General features: G+C 43.2%; 1 protein-coding gene across 4 annotated transcripts in view; it reads left to right on the forward strand.

Annotated features, from left to right (window-relative positions):
- Positions 1–997: 997 nt before the first annotated feature.
- Positions 998–23,425, forward strand: part of Fndc3b (fibronectin type III domain containing 3B) — a 302,457-nt gene continuing 280,029 nt past the window's right edge. Inside the window, exon 1 of one of the 4 annotated variants that reach the window (XM_027392082.2) lies at positions 998–1,129. The gene's annotated coding sequence lies outside the window, so the exon portion shown is untranslated. Of the gene's footprint in view, positions 1,130–1,794; positions 1,905–15,083; positions 15,104–23,425 lie in introns of those variants that run through there. The other 3 variants (XM_027392079.2, XM_027392080.2, XM_027392081.2) reach the window with 3 other exon arrangements.

A 23,425-nucleotide genomic window follows, 5' to 3' on the forward strand; every position in this document is an offset into this window, starting at 1 on the left:
TAGATGCTGGGTGGAGTTATTCAAAATACCTAAGCAACAGAGGAGGAGAGTTGCATATCTTAGTGAACATCCCTGCTTCTAGAAACCCTTTCTATTTGTGGGGCAGGATGCCACAGCTCCCTTAGCCTTCGATAGTCTGTGAAAGAGGAATAGATTACATATTTAATTCATATGTAATCGACAGCTAATGGGTCCTTTTTCATTTGACACATAAAATGCAGATAAACCACAAGAAAACAGTCTTCAGGGCCAGTAAGACAGCTCAGTGTGTAAGGCACTTGCTCTCCAAGCCTGACCACCAGAGTTGGATGGATCCCCAGAACCCATGTGAGGGGACAGAACTAACCTTCAAGTTTCTTACCCACACAAAATCCATGGCATGTGTGCACCTGAAGTCACACACCAGAACACTCAAACAACAAAAATAAAGTATGTACAAACTAAGTATTAATGGAAACTAAAAAAGAAGCAGTCTTCACTCATAAGAGTAAAGGTGCTTAGCTGGTACAGCAAGTGAAAATAGACATTTCAATTTTGATAACTTAAAATTTGCCTATGTTTTATTAGCCGCGTGATCAGAAAGTTAAAGGAGTGACAAATCACTGAAAGATTCCTCTGGGGATTACAACGGAAAAAGGAAATACGTGTAATAGGTGAAAACTAACAAGTCAGCTTTAATAATTATTGAGCAAATATCGCATTTATAGTAATGTTTCTGCCATCAGCACCTCGTCTGGAGTCTCCTAACTCCCTTCAGTCAGGTTTCTCTATCCCGCTGCACCAAAATGAACTGGTGTGTAGCCAGGCCTGGCTTAGTCCGGGAAAGGGAGGCCTGGCCAAGCTACAGCGAGCTTGCAATTGTGTCTGCGTGTGTACTCGGAGGCATACGGCAGTGGGCGGGCCCCGAATCCCCATGTGGTCCCGACATCATTGACATGGCGGAATCCCCCATCAAACCCTCCTGGTAGTTATTTGAGCAGCGGCGGCGGCCCGAGGAGGCGGCGGCGAGCAGCGGCGGGAGCGGCGGCAGCGGCGCAGGGGGCGGCGGGGATCCGGCAGGCGGCTGGCTGGGACGGCGTGGGCGACCCGGATCGCGGGCGCCCGGAGCCCCGTTTCAGCCCGAGGGGAGGTAAGGCGTGCGAGAGCGGCGGGCTGCCCGGGGACGTGCCACCCCACGGTCGCTCTCGGGTCCCCGCGCTTCGGAGCCCGGGCCGGGACACCGAGTCTGCCCGAGTGCGCTCCCGGCCCCAGCGCGCTCCGGGATGCCCGAGGAAAACTTGGCGGCGGAGTCCGGGTCGCTCCGCGACCGCTGTGCTACCCGAAGCTCCGGGCCGGGTAAGGGGGCGGCCCCGCCTGCCCCCGCTCGCCCGGGAAGAAAGCGGAGGATGCGGGACGTGGAGCTCCCCTCCTCCCCGGCCCGTGGCTCCGAGGAATCCGCTCCCCCGCCCAGATCCCCGCGGCAGGACCGCTGCCCGGGAGGGGGAGGGCGCGCGGCCAGGCCGAGGAATCTTCGACGTGTCACTTTGGGAGGCTGTAGATTTCCATATGGTGGAGGGAGGAGGGCGTGCGTGTGAGCGGAGCTGGGAGTCGGGGACGCTTCTGCCCCCTCGGGGGCGCCGGGCTGCGACCCGGGACCCGGGATACTTGCGGGGAGGGTCCTTGGGCGACCGGTCGCCCCCGCCCTCGCCAGGGCCTCTTGGGGACACTCCCCGCCCGCCGCTGGCCACCTCTGCGCGCCACGTCCTCCCTCCCCGTCCTGCCCCCTGGGCTCCCCCCGGGCTGGGGGCGGGAACCGGCGGCCGCGGCTGGACTCGGCGAGCCAGGCGGCTGCAGGCTCGGGCGGGGGAGCGGGGCGCGGCGGGAAGCAGAGGACGACCCGGTGCGTGTGGGCCAGCGGAGCGCGGGTCAGTCGGTCAGCCTCGAGGGGCGCCCCTTGTCGGGGGTGGGGCGGCCGGGAGACGGAGCGGGTGGAATCCGCGCCCGGAGGCGGCGGGCGGGCTGGGCGGGCCGCGGGGACCGTCTGGTTCGGATGGCAGGCAGGGACGAGCCGCCGTGGGAAGGGCCTGTCACTCCTCGCGGAAAGCGGGGCCCGGGGCCGTGCCCGCCTAGCGTCCCTAGCGCCGGGCCTTGGGAGCCCCGGGGACTCTGCGGGCGTCCCGGGAGACCTGGCTGGGCCGCCGGGCGGCGCCGCTGGCCGGGAGCCTTCCAGGAGTGAGAGGCTAGGCTTGGAGATTTTTCGAATCTCGGCTCCCACCCGGCGATCCCAGACGAAGGAAGCACTGGCATTTTATCCAGACAGTGCCGATTGCAGACTTCCTTAAAAGTTACAACTTTTTATTTTCTTTTCTCTCAGGCCCAGCGTTTTCTTTAAACAAAATGTAGAATTTGGCCGCTATGAGGCTGACGCTGGGGCCAAAAATGCACACGTTTATCTCCATCCCGGCTAGTCCCCCTCCCCCTCTTCCGTCCCTGGCTTAATCATATTTTGGAACTGGTGAGGGCTTTGTTGGGTAGCCACCCTTGATGCTTGTCTGTTTATTTTTTAATATGCAACTAATTTGATTTGAATTTCCTCCAGTTTCCAGGCCTTACTAGGAAAAGCTAGGGGAGAGGGACTATGCCACTTTTCTTTTTTTTTCTTTTTTATAAATGTGGCAAGAGGTGGGGCATTGGGAAAGGGGAGGCACCTTGGTTGTGGCAAGTCAGTAGGAACAGACAGACCCGGAAGAAAAGAAATCCGTTCTGGAATAACATTCCTTTTAAAACAACAACAAAACAGAACAAAATTCAAGCTTTGAGCAAAAATTCTCTGCTCTGTTCGCATTTGAGTCTCAGGCTTCCTGCACCTCCAGGTTAGCCTGGGACTCTGGGAACTTAGCTCTGCTGCACAGCCCATATCAGCCCTAAGCCTGGTTTTGTGACTTTGTTGGTTCACTCCTCGTTGGCGGCTGACTCTGGATACAGTAAAGACTGGTTTAGGTAAATTTCCTGGCTCTCTAGGAGCAGCCGTTGAAGAGGATAAACTTTGGACAGGAGGCTACACTTCTCAACATCAGTTTTTACATTGTTGAGACCCTGGAGGTACACCCGCAGCCTGGCTAAAAACAAAGCGTAGTTAGTTGATAATTGGTTTTTGTTTTTTTTTTTTTTTTTTGTTTTCTTTTTTAATGCTGTCCTAATATTGTTTTTAAACCCACATGTGCTTTTCAAGCATTTTGGTTTGAATGCATATGGGAGAAAACATTCATTTCACTAGATAGTGTTCCTTTAGGATCTATTAAAATTTTGAGATCTTGTGGGGTGGGGGCTTTCAGGATCTAACGACGTATATACAGTTTCAGAAAGACATACTGGTAATCCTCTAAGACCCTTTAAAAATAGCTGCTATCAGAGCATGGGCTGTATGGAGCTTGTCTTCTGGGGCTTCTGGAGGAATGCTGAGGATGGGCACCAGGCACTAGCTAGTTGTTCATTCCGTTAGCATTTGTGCCCCTTCTGCTCACCTCGTAAAACTTCCCAAACTTCTCAGCTTAGGTAAATGATCCACTGGATCAGGGTTACTGCCATAGGACAAATAGAGGATTACACTTAGAAATTTTTTTCTTTGTGTTGTTTTGAGACAGACTCTTACTCTGTAGCCCAGGCTTGGCCCCTTAGAGCCATCCCCCTGCCTTGGCTTTCCAGGTGCTGGGATGACAGGAATGAGCCACCAAGCTTCTTCCTTCTTAGATAAACACCATTTCTGCCTTTTATACATTATTTGATTAAGATTCAAGTATTTTGATTTAAGTTGTAGTAAATGTGCATTTTGCAAACAAGGGCATCTGAGTTCACAGAAATCAAGATACTAGTAGTTCCGAATAACATCCAATAGAGTTTACTAGAGATAGAAATGTTCTGTCTAGACTGTCACACTACAGCCATGTAATTGAGTGTTTGAAATGTGGCTGTGTGACTCAAGACCTGTCTTTTGAATTTTATTTTCTCTAAACTATTTTAAACTTAAATTTGAAACACAGAACTTTTGGATTCCTAAGGCATTCAACTGTGGTGTATTGTTTTTTGAATCCCCAAGTTAAGTGTCTTTTTGTTTTTTGTTTTTTTGCTCTATCATCTAGGTAGGTAGGTAGGTAGGTAGGTAGGTAGGTAGGTAGGTATGTGTCTAGTTTTAGATACTTGTGATTGAGCCCAGAGCCTTGTGCATGCTGGAGGCAAGTATTCTACCACAGTGCTAGATCCTCAGCTCAGCCCTTGAATTCATGTAATTCATATTCTAAATGGAACTTAAAGTCTGAGATGGTGTGCTTTTCCAAAAAGAGTGGAAAAATAGGTACTTATACTTTTAAATGCTTATATGTCATAGTCAAAACTGATGGGCAGATCTTTAAGTAGTTTCCTTAGTTGTAATAATTGCATGTAGAATGGCTGGAAATGTAGCCAGTTTGTATCTGCATTTCAGCATAGCCAGGCATTGTGTCTCACACCTGTAATCCAGGCATTCAGGAGGCAGAGGCAGGAAGATCAAGTGAGTTTGATGGGTTGTGTAGTAAATTCCAGGTCAGTTTGTTTAAGAAGAGAGACTAGTGTCTCACCCCCTCCCTCCCCAAAGAAGTATAAATATTAGGAAGCAAGATGAAAGCTGTCCATGGACTTGGAAGAAACAAAAGCACAACCCCTCACATCCATCTATGAACATCACCTGTTCACTGGGCAGTTCTTTTAAAATGACTTTCTGAGTTTTTCTTTATGGAGTTGCAGCATTGGTCTGAAGAATTTAAATAGCTGTACTGTCAAAGCATAAATTATCAAGCAGGTGTGGTGGCCCATGCCTTTAGTTGCCAGCACTCAGGAGGTAGAGGCAAGTGGATCTATTAAGTTTGAGGCCAGCCTGGTTTACATAAGGAGCTCCAGTCAAGGATGTATAGTAATACACTGTCTCACCCCCCCCCCCCATAATCAAGCAATAGATTCATTCACAAATTGTGCTGGACTAGAGCAGCAGAAATGACCCTTTGAATAGCAATATGCAAATGGTCAGAGGATTTTGTTTTTTGATAAGTGGGTTTGATTTACATTTGTTGGCCTTTTAGGGTTTTATTTGGTAAAAGAAATTCCAAAAACTTCCCAATCTTGTATGAGATAGCAAAAGTCCAAGCTCATTTATCTGACTGGATTCTATCTGTAGTTATCCCAGAACCCACTAACCCTTTTTGTTTTTGAGGGGAGGGGAGGATAGCATGGGGGGGCATCTTCATACCTCATGACCGAAGGAAGATCAAATTAATATTTGAGTGGTTAGTTTGTAAAGAAAAGAAATAATTTTAACTTTGGGATGTGAGTGTTTCATTTGTGAATGTGTGTGCTCATGTGTATTCGGGTGTGGAAGCCGGAGGAGAATGCCAACTTCCTATTCTGTCACCATGTGCCTTATTCTCTAGAGACAGGGTCTCTCCCTGAGTGAACCTGGAGCTAGTTTGACAGCCAGCAAGCCCCAACAAGCCTCCTGTCCCACTTCCCATTGTGCTGTGGTTACAGGAGCATGTGGCCACACCAGGCTTTTTCTGTGGGTCTGGGGATTTGAACTCAAGCCCTGACTCTTGCACAGAAAGCACTCCTACCCTCTGAGCCTGTCTCCAGTTCTGTTTGCTCATACATTTTATCACTTGATTCTCAAATACAACACTCTAGGAAAAGACAAGTGAGAAATAATGTCTGTTTATTAGGATTTCAAAGAAAACTTATTTTTAATTATGTGCATATGTGTGTGGGCATGTGTGCCTGAATGCAGGTGCTCTCTGAGGCCCAAGGTGTAGGGTCTCCTGCAACTGGAGTTACAGGTGGTTGTGAACTGTCTCATGTTAATGCTGGGAGCTGAACTCTGTCCCTCTGCAGGAGCAGTGCAAGCTCTTAACTGCTCAGACAGCTTTCCAGCCCAACACTTTATCAGGATTTTAAAGGAACAACTTCCACATTCAGTATAAATATATTTGAATCTGTGTGTATCCTCTAGAGTTACAGGGATAATCGAAGGTCATAATTGTGACTCCAGAACACAGTAGAATCCCAAAGAATCAATGAATCAGTTTTAAATTGCAGTATTATTTTAGTGTGAATATAAATCATATTGCCTGCAGCTATTGGGAAGTTATAAATTCAACTACAGACCAGGCATTGGTTAATGAGAACATTCAGACATTTGAATGTCTTGTTCATACCTATTCCTGGCCGTGGGGAACATCACACTATTTTTTCAGAATCAGGGTAAGAACTGTGTTATAAGTAGAATTATAGTGTCCTAGGGAGTGTGCCAAATATGGAAACAAGATTTAACCACGATATATGTGTGGTTCAATTTGTTAGGACATCAAGATACCTAATACAAACGAGACACTCACTGTAATCTTAAAGGTGATGAGTGACAGGCAAAGATTGAGGGCTATATCTTAACATCAATTTGGTGTCAGTAAACCTAGTTTGTCAAGAAATCATTTTCCTTCCCCCCATGTGTCTCTGGTAAACTTTTGAACCTCTTGACCTAGGTTTCCCCATCTTAATATAAGGAGAAAGCAACTCATTTATCTTTTAAGATGGTTACCATGGGCATTAGTTGGTGTCTCTACAAGTAACAAAGCTTTATATAAACTTAATAGTTCATTATATTCCATAGTTTCAGTTGGAGCTGACCCTTTGGAATTTGCACGTTTTTTAGAGACTGTAGATTTGTCCTGGGACACTTTGAAAAAAATAACTTAGTTTTCTTTTTGCGGCCAATAAATAAACCTTTAAGCTTAGATTGTTTCTTTACTTCCTCCCATTCCCAGTGGAATAGCTGGTAAGTGATGTCCCAAACGCTGGCCCTGCACCTATGCTGTCCTCTCTGAGCTGCTTGGCAAGTCCGGCTTTGGCTAGACTAGCCCTGTTGAGTGCATGGCCAGGCCAGTGTGGCTTTCTTGGTTCAGGGTCACTGTTGAAATGAAGCAGGAAGTTCAGTTTCTGAGAGGAGCTTCCAATACTGAATGGTGGGCAAGGCTTTAGTCCTTGTGTTATCTGAGCCTTTTATTTGAGCTTTCAACACTTGCAGCTGGGAAATAGTCATGTTTTCAGGGCAGGCCAGTCTTTGCAGCCTCCCTGCTTTCCACATTGGAGTCACAACTGTTACTCTTTACAAAGACGTCAGTGAGTAGAACCAGAAGAGAGTATTTCCTGGTAGGACTCTGTTTCCAGGTAAACCTTAGCTTTTTGCTGTCAGGAATGCATGTGAGTGGAGGAGGAGCAGCTTGGTTCTTCAGTTTACATTGATGGTATTTAAATTAGTACAAACGCCCATAAACATATGCTTAGTTTCTATGTTTTGGAGCAATGGAACACACTTGGATCCTGGTGGCTGGACAGGGGTGCTCTATCAGACTGAGTACAGGCACACATGGAAGGGTGGCTTGGGGATTACCTGAGCCTTTGTCAATATACAGCCAGGGAGATGCCAGTCTGAAGTTATGGCTCATCTGGGGGGCAGTTAGTAGGTTTAGCAGCAAGGATCGGTCCTTGGAGACCAAAGGTATGTGGGACAGGAGTGGAGGATAAGAGGGTTTGGAGTTTTAAAACTGCAGCTTGTCATCCTGTGAGGTCCAGGGGCCAGCCATCTGCCAGTAAGGATGTTTCCCTTTGAGAAAATATATCTGTCTTGTAATTTCTTTTCATTCATTGCTCAGGTTTGAGATGTGCTGGTTTTGCAGTCATATGTTCTGATATTCCTGGCAATATGTCAGTTCTAGCACAGTTCCTTATCAGAACTAGCATTATATTTTATGACTATAGTGTCATTTAACTTCCCCCTAACTTTTACATAACAGACTGGGGATGAGGGTGGGGGCTTGAGAATTGAGGCATTGTGAGTGGAGGTTTTAGCATCAGTGTTTTAAAGTGTCCTGTGTTAAATAACTATTTGAGCTGAGAGTGTAATTTTATTTTATACCCTTATCGATGCAGAAGACTTTGACATCTAGACTAAGTTCTTTGTTAATGAAATATTCTATTTTCTTTTTCTTTTGACAGAGGCAAAGCAGTTTTCTTTTCACATGCAGAACTGTTTTGCTCATATTTTTGGAAAGTGTAGAGAATAGTCTTCCTGCAACCCTAGAGCAGACTGGTGGCTCCTTCAATTCTTCTCTCCCTTTCAAACTCTGAAAAAGAATAAAACTGGAGTGCCTTCAGTCTCCTGAATTTAGGGGCTTGGGAGATGACTCAGTCAGTAATGTGCTTGTGGTACAAGCTTGAGACCTGAGTTCAAATCTCCAGCACCATGTGGAGTGGGGCATGTCTGTTAACTGCAGTGCTGGAGGAGCCTGGGGCTTGCTGGTCAGCAGGGGAAGCTGGCTCCACAAGCTCTTGTTTGTTCACTGTGGGACCCTGTAGATCAGTACATATCCCTAGTGTAGGAATAGACTTTGGGATCCCATTTCACATAGAGGGATACTCCCTCAGCCTAGACACACGGGGGAGGGCCTAGGCCCTATCCCAAAGGTATGACAGACTCTGAAGATGCCACATGGAAGGCCACACTCTCCCTGGGGAGCAGAAATAGTATTGGATAAGTAGGGTGTTAGTGGGGGGCAGGGGAGGAGGGGAGGGAGAGGGAACAGGGATTGACATGTAAAGCAATCTTGTTTTTAATTTAAATATATATATATATATATATATATATATATATATATATATATCAAGGTGGGGAGTGACTGAGGAAGACACCAGTGTTGGCCTCTGCTCCTCACACTTACATATAAAACTCCAGGAAACAAAATGGTTTAATGTATTAGGGGTTTGGATTGCCAGGATTCTGGGGAAGAGATCCTTGTTAGAAGTACCTTCGTTGTTCTAGGTGTAGCTAATTAGAAATTTTCAACTATCCAGTCAAAGCTAGGATGTGGTTTGACCTCCTATTCCTAATGAAAAGGTTTTGGGGTCATTAAAATGGCTCAGCAAGTAAAGGTACTGGCTGCCAATCCTGCTGACCTGAATTCGAACCCCAGGACCTACATAGCGGAAGGGGAGAAGTGACTCCTACTAAGTTCTCTGACTTAGCCACACCGTGACATATGCAAGTCCTCTCCTCAGATAAGTAAATAATATTCAAAAAAGCTTTTAGAATACATATCGAAAATACTGTTAATAAAATGCTTCTAAATAATTAAGTTCAGATATACTTTCAAAAAATGTTTAAATATGTCACCAGAGAAATATTTATCTAATTAAGAGGACAAACCATTTTAGCACGATGGGAAAACTAGCGACCTTATAAACATCATGAGATCGCAGCGTTGACTGAGGATAGTTCTGTGCCCACTGCTCCACTGGCCCCCAAGCAGGGCACAGCTTTACCCAGTTGTTTTGGAGTTCTGGTGACATTTGTTTTGTCCTTGTTATTTATTCATCTCTAAGTACTTGATAGCAGATTGGTAAGGCTAAGAATTAAAGCCTTTAAAACAGGTGTGTGTGTGTGTGTGTGTGTGTGTGTGTGTGTGTGTGTGTGTGTGTGCGCGTGCGTGCGTGTGCGTGCGTGTTAATGTGTGAGGCCAGACTGCAGATTTGTGAGTTGTTTCTTAGTTTTTACATGGGTTCTGGGGGTTGAACTCAGGTCACAGGCTTGCATGACAAGTACCTTTCCAGGCCTGAGCCATCTCGTTGGTCCCCAAAGGCTTTAAGGATGTTTCTTTTGTTTTTCTTTTGGGATGGTCTCATTAGGCCCAGGCTGACCTCCCTCACTGTGTGTTGAGGATGCCTTTCGTGTCTGCTCCTCCTGCCTGTACTGAGCACTGGGATTGAGTGCTGGGATTATAGCTGTATGTTAGCCTTACATTTGCTAAACAGGCATTCTGCCAATTGAGCTGCATCTCTAGCTGGACTGGTTGCCTTTGCCTCATCTTTGGGCCTTGTTGTAGGAATTTGTCAATTAAGTATTTAGACAGGTTAGATATGCATTTCTTTCCTGGTTCTACTAAAGTAAGACATTCTGGAGGAATTTACCAGAAATAAGTAATATCTTTAAACACATCTGTGATGACTAATCTTGGTGTCAACTTGACACACCTGGGAAGAGGAACCTCAATTGAAGAACTGCTTCCATCAGGTGGCTTGTGGGCAAGTCTGTGAGGCATTTTCTTGATTGATAATTGGTGTAGGAGGGCCCAGCCCACTGTAGGTAATACCATCCCCTAGGCTGCTGTTCTCGGGCTGTATAAGAAAGGTAGCTGAAAATAAGCCTGGAAGCAAACCAGTCAACAGTGGTCCTCCTCTGGTTCTTGCCCCTGTGTTCCTGCAGTGGCTTCCATTCATGATAAATAGTAACCTGTAAGCCAAATAACACTTTTCTTCCATTGAGTTGGTTTTGGGCAGTGTTTTCTCATAGCAACAAAAAGCAAATGAATAACATGGCAGTATATTTTATACCCAGTTACTCAAGCATGAGGTCTTTTAGAACATGACTACTGTAGGGATAGATTTTTCAACTTAAAAAACTATTTATTTGCCAGGTGGTGGTGGTTCATACTTTTATCCCCAGCACTCAGAGGCAGATGTAGGTGGATCTCTGAATTCATAGGCCAGCCTGGTGTACAGATAGAATTTCATGACAGTCAGGGCTACACAGAGAAATCCTGTCTTAAAAAACAAAACAAAACAAAACAACAACAACAACAATAACAAAAATATTAATGTACTTAACCCACTGAGTTTAGTTTTTACTGTTTACATGTGTCATGATGTCTTCCACTGGGATATGAGGAACCTACTAGTGGCAACATCCTAAAGAAAACTGACCCTTTTAGCAGTTACCAGCTGCCAGTACCTCTTCAGTTTGAGAGGAAATCTCATGAGATTTGTCAACTTTTTATAGTAGTGTAAAATTTTTCATGTATTTTTAGGATCTGTGCTCCATTTTCTCTCATGTTTTAAGAGGTTTTTTTGGGGGGAGGGGGAGTCCTGGAGGGCATGTAAGATGCAGCACTCGCCTAGTATAGAAGGCCCTCGGTTTGATTTCTTGCACAGAACTTCACAGTAGACATCAATTAAAGCCAACTGGTATCCTCTATTGTTTAAATTAGTTGAGGAAAATAATGAAAGTGATAAATATTACTGCCTCTGTTTTTTCTATTGCATGTTTTCTCATCTCAGGGAAAATAGTTTTGTTTTAGAATAACATCATTCTGGATTATTGAATCGGGGAATTCTTGAAAATACATGGAATTAGAACCTTGTGTGTTGCTACTGGGCATGTAAAATGGTATATTTTCTGTGGAAAAATTTTGTAGTTCATAAAAATATTCGACCAAAATTACCATATTGCCAGCAACTTTATTCTGAGGTTTTGACCCAAAAGAAAGTGAGGACTCAGATATGTTTAAACCATGACTTATAATAGCATTTTTGTAGCAGGCCAGAAGTGGAAATAATCCATGTCCATCCTCAGATGAATGCATAAACCAAATAAGGTATTTTCCATGGATATTCAGCTATGAGAAGGAATGGAGAATACACACTCTTACACAGATGGACCTTGGAGCAGAGAAGGATAATGTAATAGTTTTGATGATAGAAGGCCTGAAGAAAAGCAACTCAGGGAATAGTTTATTTTGGCTTTCAGGACCAGACATATAAAAATCCATCATGGTGGGGAAGGCATGGCCACAGGCAGTCATGGGAAGCTGGCTGATGAGGAAGCAAAAGAAGAGGAGAGAGAGGGGTGAAGAGCATGAGAGAGGAGAGAACAGGAAGTAGGGCAAGCCCATAAACCTTCCAAGTCCCTCCTGATGTACTCCCTCTAGCAAGGGTCCACCACCTAAATGTGCCATAACTTTCCAGACAGTACCACCAAAGGGGGAGAGTGTTCCAATACATGAGCCTATGGGAGAGGTTTTTCATTCAAGCCACCATAGATAAGTATCATATATTAAATAAATATCTCACATTTCTACTTGTATGAGATACCAGTGATCAGTTAGTTGTGGAGACAAAGTAGCTGGGGGTATAGTAATGGATGAATATAGTCTGTGTTTGGAATGATGAAAAAGTAAACATGAATAGCAATGTGGTTGCATAGTCATTATGAGTATATATAACCCTATGAAAAACTGTATGCTTAAAAATGACTAAAATGTGAACTTATTCTTGTATTGTGTGAAAATTTAAAAACAAAAGGTGTGAGAAAAATTGAAGATAGAGTCTGGTAAGGCAGACTCTTCTTTCAATTTTTGCTTGTGTATTTTTAGAGACAAGGGCTCACAGAGCCCAGGCTGGCCTTCAGCTCTCTGTGTAGCTCAGGATGACCCTGTGATCTTCCCGTGTACACCTCCTGGGTGTTTGCTTACATTAAAGGCTTCATGGGCATCACACACATTTTATGTGTTGCTGGGGATCAAGCCCAGGGTTTTCTGTATGCTAGGCAAGCCCTGCCAACTGAACATTCCCTGTTCCATTCCCCTGAGAGATGTGTCTCCTTAGTTTAACTGTTTCCAAGGGGAGAGGAAGCAGTTACAGTTGTAGATCTCTGAAGTTAAAACGGCCTCTTAGTACTTACACAAAGTGGGTATATGGCCTGTCTGTGTATATGACCCTGTAAGAACACAGACAGTCTTTCCTGACGTGCATGGTGAGCCACGGAGAAGTCTGGACTAGACAGTTTGTGGACACTCTGTCCACTTTTAAGAAGCACGTTGGTATTTCCATCTAAGAGAAATGATTTAAGTTGTCATGTTGGAGATAGTCACTTAAGTGATGGGATAAGAAACCGAGCATCATGGGTAACTTATACATTCGAGACATTGAAACTGTCAGATAAATATGCCAGTGGGAAGACTTACATCACATACAAATATGCTATAGGCAAAATCAGACCCCACTTTCTGCTACACAAGGCATTTGCCATTTATTCCCGCGCTCTTGGAAAATAGTGAACTCATAAGAGCGTGACAGTCATGTACATGTGTATTATCTAAGTGGGTATATTTACTTTTGACTATAACTATGTATAGCTATATATTGTATATTCTATGTATATACTGTATAAATAATACCATATATGTAAATGGCTTGGCAAAACACCAGCATGTGAGTGTTTATACCATAGCTGGTCATTTTTGTGACCGTTTTTCTCAAGAGGAAAACTAATTTCCAAGCAATAGGGAAAGATGCTAGAGTCATGGTTTTGTGTTGAGGAAGAGAATGAAGAACACCCACAGTGTGCTTACGGAATTACTAAGAGGAGAACAATGTCCTATTCTTTGCTTATCATCAGTGCATTCCAGCATTATCATTTTAGATACTTTATCACAGTGATTCTTAACCTCCTAATGTTGTGACCTTTAATACAGTTCTTTATGTTGTGATGACCCCCCAACCATAAAATTATTTTGCTGCTACTTCATAACTATAATTTTGCTGTTATGAATCATAATACAAATACCTGATATACAGGATACCTGATATGTAACCCCCAAAGGGGTTGCGACCCACAGGTTGAGAACTGCTGCGTTATCATTTTTTTAAACTTGAACATCTCCTAGAACATGTCCTCTTTGGGGTTAGATTGTCTCATTGTCTTTCTGGATAATAGGGATGATCGCTGATCTAAATTAGGCTTCCCCTCCCTTCTCCTCCCTCCCCTCCCTTCCCTTCTCCTCCCCTCCTCTCCTCTCCCCTCCCCTCCCCCCTTTGGTGCTGAGATGTCCAGGGCCCATGTGCTATGAGCAAGCATTTTACCAGTGTGCTGGACCCCAGCCTAACTCACGGGCCTGTCTGCATGTTGATAGCTGAGTCCCAGGTTGAGTTTGAATTTACTACCTTTCTTCAAACACTCAGTTGGGATTCTTCTACTGAACAATCTTGTTAATTATAGAAATTTTGAGTTCCTATTTTGTATTTTTTTTCCACTGAGGGTAATAAATACTGAAATAAATTGAAGACATAGTTACCTTTTTTTGTGCAAACTTAGAATTTCATCTATTGCTATTTTAGAAAAATCAAACTTATAAGAGTTTTGTAGACTTTATCACAAACTCAGATCACTGATTTAGAAAATTTCTGTTTGCTAAAAATGTGGCCTTTGATTATATAGGTTTTTCTTGTTTTGGAGCCAGCAGAAATTGTAACTGTAACCATAACCATATATACATATTAATATTCACAAAATGAGTACACACACACACACACACACACACACACACACACACACACACACACACAATCAAGGTCTGTCATATAGCCCAGGATGGCCTAGAACTTCCTTTATAGCCTAGGGTAATTTCTGACTCATGATTATACCTCAGCCTCCTCTCAGCATCTGAGGTACTAGGATCATGTCTGGCTCCTCATTTATTATCATGCATGTTTCTCCAGGTTCGAACACTGTGTGTGTGTGTGTGTGTGTGTGTGTGTGTGTATTCCCAGGTAGTTGAATATTAAAGGCCAAGAAAAATTGAATGCCTCCCATTTTCTTGCCCAGAAACCTAAAATAAACTTTTGATACAATAATAATATTCTGGAGCTCTCCTGAGAGGGAGATTTTTCCTGGATTGTTTTCTGTAATACCAATTTAAGTTTAAGATGAGAGAACATGGAGAACAGAAGTCATCTTCCAAGAAAGCAATCTGTAAGACACTAAATGTGGAGAATGGGGAAATGTGAGGTAGTTGCTTTAAGGATGACAGAGACACATCATTGTACAAACATGCTATGCAGAGAGCCTCCTCACCCCTTCAAAGCTCACCTCCGTGTCTTTGAGTTAAGCTACTTTGTGGAATGACATGCTGTACCCCTCATTTGCACCTGGAAAAGCAAACACATTCCGATTGATTACTGACCTGTCTCTGTTTTCACAGTGAACCCTGTGGTGGTGTCTGTTGTACCAAAGCAGCCTCATGTCTGGGATGTAGAGGTCTGCCTAGAGCTGGAGAGAGGCTCCTGTGGTTAATTAAAGGTGACCTCAAGATTCGGAGGAGCCTGGAGCCTTCTTGGACAGCCAAGGCTAAACCTGGCTAGCTGGCTGCTGTAAATGCTTCCTTTGTTAGAAGTCACTAGATTTCTACTCCATCTGGAAAAAGTGAGCTCACCAGAGGTGAGTTAAGGACAAGGGTCTGAAGGGAGAACTCATTGGTGTCTGTCCTTACAAAGTCTGTGTGGACAAAGAGAGCATGTGAAGATGCTCCTATGACCACTACCCAAGGCCATTTTCTTGCTCCTTTGAGTGGTTCCAGTCACCTACAGGTTTGGCTGTGTACGCTGAAACAGGCAGAACCCCATAGAAGCAGTCCTGAGAGCCCTGCTGCCTTGTCCGCCTATGCAGAGGGCCCTTGTCCTCGATGTCAGGGCTGATTGGTCGTGGGACATCCTCATACCTCGTGACCGCAGGAAGATCAAATTAATATTTGAGTATTTAATTTGTAAAGAGTACTTTCCCCCATGATATAAAGAAAAGGAATAATTTTAACTTTGGGATGTGAGTGTTTCATTTGTGAATGTGTGTGCCCATGTGTATTCGGGTGTGGAAGCCGGAGGAGAATGCCAGCTTCCTATTCTGTCACCATGTGCCTTATTCTCTAGAGACAGGGTCTCTCCCTGAGTGAACCTGGAGCTAGTTTGACAGCCAGCAAGCCCCAACAAGCCTCCTGTCCCACTTCCCATGTGCTGTGGTTACAGGAGCATGTGGCCACACCAGGCTTTTTCTGTGGGTCTGGGGATTTGAACTCAAGCCCTGACTCTTGCACAGAAAGCATTCCTACCCTCTGAGCCTGTCTCCAGTTCTGTTTGCTCATACTTTTGATCATTTGGACTTGTTTCCCACTGTACCACCATTACCTACAAGTGGAAATTTAATTAATTAACTTTGGATAAAATTTGCTTGTGTATCTGACAGCCCCCTCCCCCCACACATAAAGTTTGGATATGTAGCCCTGCAACTCACTGTATATACCAGCCTGGCTTCAACTTTATGTTGATCCCCTGACTCTTCTGTGCTGAGATAACAGGTGCACACAACACTTAGCCCTCTATACTCATAATTGAGGAAATTATTATGAAATCATAGTTTTTTAGGAAGTAAATTCATCATTAGATTTTTTTAAGGAGAGGTCTGTGATGATGGTGAAAGAAATAGATTAACGAGTTTTGAGGCTTCTATTTTATTTCAGACTTATTTGGCAGTATTTTAGATTGCTATAATATTGTATCATTATTGAAGAGACTGTTGCTTGGAGGTTTATTTGATTTATGGACACTATTTAACCTGCTCTGTTACCCAGTTTGTGTCCTTAGATATCAGTGATGCCTGCGGCAATCTGGGTGATCTCAGAACGCAACTCTTTATAGCTTTTCTCATTTGCTTGTTAGATTCCAGGTCAACATGAGAACAGGGACACTTTATATTTATGTATTACCTTCTAATTCTTTTAAATTACTTCATGCTTCTTAGGAGCTTATTTAATGGCCGGAGAGATAGCTCAGTGTTTAAAAGCACTGGCTACTCTTCCAGAGGATCTGTGTTCAATTCCCAGTACCCACATGGAAGCTCACATCTGCTTATAACCCCAGTTCCAGGGGCTCTGACACCCTCACACAGACATACATGCAGACAAAACATCAATGCACATGAAATAAAAAATAAGTAAATAAATAAACAAGCAAATAAATAGCTTATTTAAATCCACCAGGACACAGCACAGTCACTGACTCCAGTATGAATTCTTCTAATTTTCCTCTGTCACTGTAATTCTGGCTCCCACGTGTTTGCCATTCACTTCCTTGTTTTGCAAATTTGTCTTTGCTAGTTTGAAGAGCTGGGATAGTTGGGGTATGGGCTGGTTGGCAATTGAGGAAGAATATGGTACCAGCTGAGGTGCATTTGTTCACTCTATAGCATTTCATGTAGGACAACAGATTTTCCCATTCACTAAGTCATGGGCGAGTTTAAGAGAGTGACTACCCTGCTCTCAGAGTTGTTTGACAGAAAACTTTCCATAAAACAAAACAAAACAAAACAAACCAAAACTGATTGGGGTATTTATATGTCTTCAATGTCTTTTATTGCTAGCCAAGAAATAGCCTTGATAACATTTTTCAAGAAATCATAGACAATAAGTATATACATTTTTCATGAAGGAAAATATAAAATGGTTTCCTAGAAAGTTAGACTATAGGACTTTTTTTTTTTTTTTGACTATAGGACATGTTAGATTTAAAGGAAACATCTTTTGGGGAAAACATTTCTTTAGCATTCTTTAGCCCTTGTGCATAAATAATAGATGATTATCACATAGTTTTCATACTTGGGAGCCATGTGACATTACTCACTTAGCTTGGAATTCATGTTTGGGTAAGAAGAGAAACCCTAATTTAAATGATTTGTAGTCCGTGGCCGAGTATGAGTGCCCTGGAGGGTTTGGGCTTCAGATCCTGTTTTGTCCACTTTGTTGGACCAACACCTGCTCAGAAAGTGACACTGCCATCTTACTTTATTGCTGTACTCTGGGCCCTCAGAAATTGGTAAGGTGCATTCATAATGGGGTGGTAGTTACCTAAACAGTTTAGTTGTTTGAAATGAAATGTCTGTCAGTCTTCCTCTGAGTTTTGGCTTCAACTCCTCATGTCCCTGTTCAAGTGACTGCACTCACTCATCTCCTGAGTCACTCCTGAGCTCTTTGTGTTAGTGAGGTAGTGGGAGCTTGGAGTGAAGCAGCACACATGTGAAACACTGGGCAGGGGTGGGATGGGTGGGATGGGTGGGATGGGTGGGATGGGTGGGGAGGACATTCCTGAAGGCGAAGCTTTGTTAGGATGGCCATCTTTATTCCTTCTAGCATTTTTTTTCTCTCTGCCTCCTGGAAGAGAGGTTGTTCCTTTTTAAGTAGATATATAACAGGTCTGCTTCCTCCTCTTCTCCATCTAGGATCAAAGGAAGTAGTAAGAGAGAACCCCTCTCCTCTATCCCTTCTCCCTTGTGGATATCTCCCTTTTTTACAGCGAGATCCAGCCTTGACATGAGTGGGTAAAACCATGGGGATCCCAGAACCTGACTTTTATCTCCGAGTCAGTACCTTACATACTTTCCTCCCCTCTTTAGACATCAGAACACCTTGTCAAGAAATGGCGAGGATGACTTGGAAGTAACTTTGCTACCGGGTTTTTTTTCCCTCTTTGTGTAGGATGTCCTTTTCATTAAATTGACCTAGAGGGCCTGCAAGATGGCTGAGCAGGTTAAAGGTACTCTTGACGCAGGCCTGGCAGCCTAAGTTCTATCTCCAGAACCCACCTAAAGTGTACAAGGGAACAGCATCTACCAGATTGTCACGTGCACACATACAAAAAATTTACAAAATAAAGTAAATGACACAGAGTGTGCTGATGAGTAGCTACAGTAGCTTTCTCTGCTTTAGGAGTGCCTAACTCTCACTGACCTCCTGTAAATTTTGTGAAACTTTGCTTCGCAAAGTAACAGGTGAAAACAGTACTAAGTTCCAGCCAGCTGTTTACTGGCAGGTTCTTTTGTAGACATAAACACAGTTGAATGGAAAGCATGATGGTCATTGGAGCCTGTCTTTCATCAGGAGGGTGAGTGAGCTAGCATTAGGCCCTCATGCTGGGGAAAAAATAACATCCCCCCATCCCTTTTAAAGCCAGCAGTCATTCAGGCAAACTGATGAAAACGAAAGGTCATTTTCTCCCAAGCCCCACCTCAGTGCAAGCCTCAGGCCATGTTAATAATGGCAATCCCATTATTTTCTTACAGTAGGCAGGAAGTGCTGTCTACACCCATTAGATCTGTTTGAGTGGCCCCTGGCTAGAAATGAAGAAAATTTAATTTTGTGACTTGCAAGGAGGAAGGAAAAAAAATCTCAACAGTGTATCATGGAGACTCACTGCTGGAGTAAGAAGAGTATCATTTAAAAACTTTAAAGTTTTTCATTTTAATTATTGAGGCATTTGGCCTTTTCCCACATGGAAATCATGAAAAGGTTTATGTGCAAGTTTGGTGTGTAGGCAGCCTTTGCCCATGTCTGTCAGACTGACCCAATTATTTATTTATTTTTCTTAGTCATATGTTTGCAAGTTACCTCATTGCTCTATATTACTCTGGCAGTTGGCAACCTGCTTCTCACAGATCACTTTGCAGATTCAGAAGCATCCCTCAGGTTGGGCATGTGGCTCGGCTAGTTGAGCACTTGTGTAGTATGCATGAGACCCTGGGTTGGCTCTCCAGCATGGCATCAAACTGCCATGGTAGGATGCATCTGTAATGCCAGAACCCAAGAAGCAGAGGCACAAGCATCAAGAGTTGAAGTTCATCCTCAGGCTTCGTAGTGAGTTTGAGGTCAGCCTGGGTTACACGAGACCCTGTCACAAACACATATGTGGGCATGTGGGCACGCACAGCAGTCATGTTGGAGAGAGTCTGTATATTCATTAGGGTAAGTAGTTATTTTGTGACTTCTATAACAAGACAAAAATAGTATTGGTACAGAGAAAAATCTTAGGCAAACCTGTCATCACATGTCACAGCTACACTATGTTGAAGAGTTAGTCTCATGGGTGAGCTGGAATCTATTGATTATATGTGCTGTGTTTAAGAAGATTTTTTTCTTTGTTTGACAGCCAACTTTTTTTTAATGTTTGCTTTTCTTATAAGCCATGAGATCTTTCTTTGTTTTGTTCTTTTGTTTTTTGAGACAGGGTTTCTCTGTGTAACAGCCCCAGCTGTACTGGAACTCACAGAGATCCGACTGTCTCTGCCTCCCAAGTACTGGGATTTAAGGTGTGTGCCACCACTGCCTGGCTTAAACCGTGAGCTCTTTATTGCTATTTTGAAAGGTTTTATTCATTGAGATGTTTTGTTACGGCTTTTTAGTTGTCTAATTGACTCTGAGGCACTCAGTATCTATGAAATACATCATGAGAGGAGAACCTTGAATCACAGGGACTTACTTAAAATCATGTAACCCTGATAGCAGGAGCAGCTGCTCAGTCACAGAGATGAATAAATCTCCCATCTTAATGGCTCTGTAGTGCATACTGAAGACAACCTCTTGTGTTATCACTGCAGCTCAGGTGTATATTCACTTTGCATTCCGTATGCATACATGGAGAACTTTCTGTTGCTTTCTGAAATGGTACATTGGAAAGCAAGGGCCTTCCAGCATCTTTGGAGGAAGATAGCAGTGAACTGAGGGTGGCTTCATCCACATTTTTCTTTCTCTTTTTCCTAATTAGTCAAGCACAAGGCTGTTTATAGTGATGGCCCCTTTACCTTTGACAAGTTATCCAGGTTAATTAATGTTACCACAGGTCTCATGGCTGCCATCATTTTCCATGTTTATTTGCCTCATTTATTACAAGTGCAAACAAGAGGTCAAACATTTGATTAGCATCGTGACTGTGTGTATCGAATGATAGCACCCGGTATGATATATATCAGGAAGTGCTCCTAACCTTTTCCAAGTTTTATATTTCATTTATAAGATGACCAGGCTTTTTTATGATCTTTCCCATGTCAGGGGCTGAAGGACCCACATAAATTATGTTGAGGTTCTCAGAACCCTTGACACTAATTATGACCTGTGACAATAGAGAGTTTGAAGCTTATACAGCAAGAGAGTTAAAGGCTTTGAAAAAATTCTCTTGCTAGCTAAAGATTTGGCAGTAAATTTTGATCTGAAGAATTACTTGGTTGGGTATTTAGGTTTCAAAATGGTTGTATAGATTATTAACTATCTGGACAGGTATAGAGTAATGCACTTACTTGAAATGTATCTAATGTACTTCAGTTTGACAAGAAATTAGGGCATAGATACATGTTAGGCATGATTGTGTATTATTCTTCATCAATAACGCAATTTGTTTTGCCATGGATAAGCAGTCATTGAACACATTTCACTTGATAACTTGTATAAACTTGCTTAGCCTTGAGCGTAATGCTGTTTTTATTTTTTTTCCAGGATATGGACCTAGTGCTTACATATAAGGATGTTTATCATCCACTCAATCAAAGCTACTTGGCAAATATTCCTGTTCTTTTGATGTATTTGATGATTAAGAACCTTCATTTAGAAATGTTTCAAACCAGTTAGCTAGTCATCCTATAAACTTTATTTAGCATTAGGGAATTCATAGTTTGGTTTTCTAGGATTTAGCCAGGAAGTCAGTTGCTATAGACAGTAAAAGATCTTTGTTTTAAATGACCTTCTTACTTATTAATTGCCTCTTTTCTGTAGAACTATTACCATTGTGAAAGATACCCAGTGGACAGTGAGACTAATGTTTTTTGATTTTTTTTTTTTTTTTTTTTTTTTTTTTTTTTTTTAGGATTCTTAGGCACAGTCTTGTTGCAGACCTCCCAAAAGGAGTAAATGATGACTGATGAGGACTTTTAGAGAATACTTTATTTTATTTTTTTAGTTGTGAGAGTGTGGGTGTCTGTGGTCAGAAGAGGGTAGGATTTAGATCACTTCGAATTGGAGTTACAGGCAGATGCAATCTTCCTGATGGGGGTCTTTGGTTTGCTGGGAATCAAACTTGGGTCCTCTGCAGGAGCAGCATGTGCTCTTAGCTTCTGAGCCTTCTCTCCAGCCCCACGTGGGTCTTTGCCTTTAATCTAGAGCTTCGTCTTTTGGCTGTCAGTCCATTGAATTTTGAGGCATAGCTTCATAGTAGTATGTTCTGAGTTGGTAGTGCTGGGCTGTGATGAAGCCTCCCTCCCCCAATTTCTCTCCAAACAATGTCCTATATGGATACTGGATACTTCTAAACGAAATTTTAGGTTTTCCTCTGTATCCCTGGGCTCATAAATTTGATCCCCCCCCCAACAATGGGAAGAACACCTTTAAGTATGGTCCATGACATACATTTCATTTGCTCTTTAGAAGGAGGAAGATGACAGGAGCAGATGATTCACATGGAGCAGTCCCTGAAGTCTACAGTGTCTGCTGTTTGCTCAGGGTGGTGGTGGCGCTTGAGTGTGATAAGGCAGGGGCCAGCATGGGACAGACTTCTAATTCCTCTTCCCATTGATTTCCCACTAAATAGGAATTCATTGAAGGCAGGCTCCATGTGTTCCTTGTTCTCTTCTACATAGTGTCTGGCAAACAATGAGTGCTCAATTAGTGTTTACTGAGCAAGTGACTTAATGAGTGTTAGACATCTGTTGTTTTGACATAGAGACGCCATGTGTTTGAACCAGTAGGACACTGTGGGTAGATTTTCACTTAGAAGCAGAGTTCTAATTCTGTTTCTTGGAACTGTAGGAAATTTCAACTAAAGGCAGCAATTGTACTGCCTGGATATGCCTGCAGATGGAAAGAATTGTACTGCTCAGGGAAAGTTTATTGTGTTTGCAGGTAATAAAATCCCACTCCATCTAGCGTACTCAAAAGGGCTTGACTTATTGGAGGGAAATGTGGGCCTTGGAAGCCCAGGATGTGTTTCTTCTTCTCTCCATTCTTCCTTTTCTTCCTTGACACTTGTCCTGTAGAATCAGAACTTAGACTTTGTGGGCACTTCTGAACTTGCAATGCTAAATTAGAGCAGGTGTTTCTGGAGACAGGATGTAGGTAGCCCAGACTGGCCTTTGAGTTACTCTATAGCAGAGGATAACCTTGCACTTCTGATCCTCCTGCTTCTCCCTCCCAAATGCTGAGTATATTTGCATGTACTGCATGCCCATTTTATGGACTCTGGGGTTGGAACCCAGGACTTCACACATTGTGTGCTGGACAAGCACTGTACCAGCAGAGCTATAACCCAAGCCCATAGTTGTATCTAGTTTGTATATTGCTTTAAAGATTAAAAGTGGTGTTACTATTGTGTGTGTAGTATGTGAATGAGTGTGGATACTTGTGTGCTCTACCACTTGTGGGAGTCGGGCACACTTTTGGGAGTTGGCTCTCTCCTTAGTTTTGGGGATTGAACTCAGGTCATTAGGTTTATGTAGCAAGTGCCTTTATCTGCTGAGCCAATCCTGTTTACCCTCTATATTACTTTATTAATAATGAATGTTAAAGAATAGAGGATGCTTATGATTTCATAGCTATTTTTAAGCAAATAGCTTTTGGCTTTGCCATTTGCAATCTGTGGGAAGACAGCACAAAGGAGGGACTGCTGTTCAACAAGATACCGGTGACCAGTGTTTTCCTTTCCTTTTGTGCCTTTTAAAAATGGAGTGCAGTAAGACACCACCAGGCTGACTTCTTCCATTAAATCATCCCCCGGATTGTACCAGTCCATTAACTGCTTTGTGCAGCGGACAGGAAATGGTTCTATTTGTACAAGTTGCACAATCTTAACGAAGTCAGGGCAGAGAGCCAAAGGGACCTCTGTTTTTTTCTTCAGTGTTAACCTTTCAGTTCCACAAATGAGCATGACCCAGGTCACTGGCAATATGTATTAAAATGTG

Source organism: Cricetulus griseus (assembly GCF_003668045.3).
Source record: "Cricetulus griseus strain 17A/GY chromosome 1 unlocalized genomic scaffold, alternate assembly CriGri-PICRH-1.0 chr1_0, whole genome shotgun sequence".
Lineage (NCBI taxonomy): Eukaryota > Metazoa > Chordata > Mammalia > Rodentia > Cricetidae > Cricetulus > Cricetulus griseus.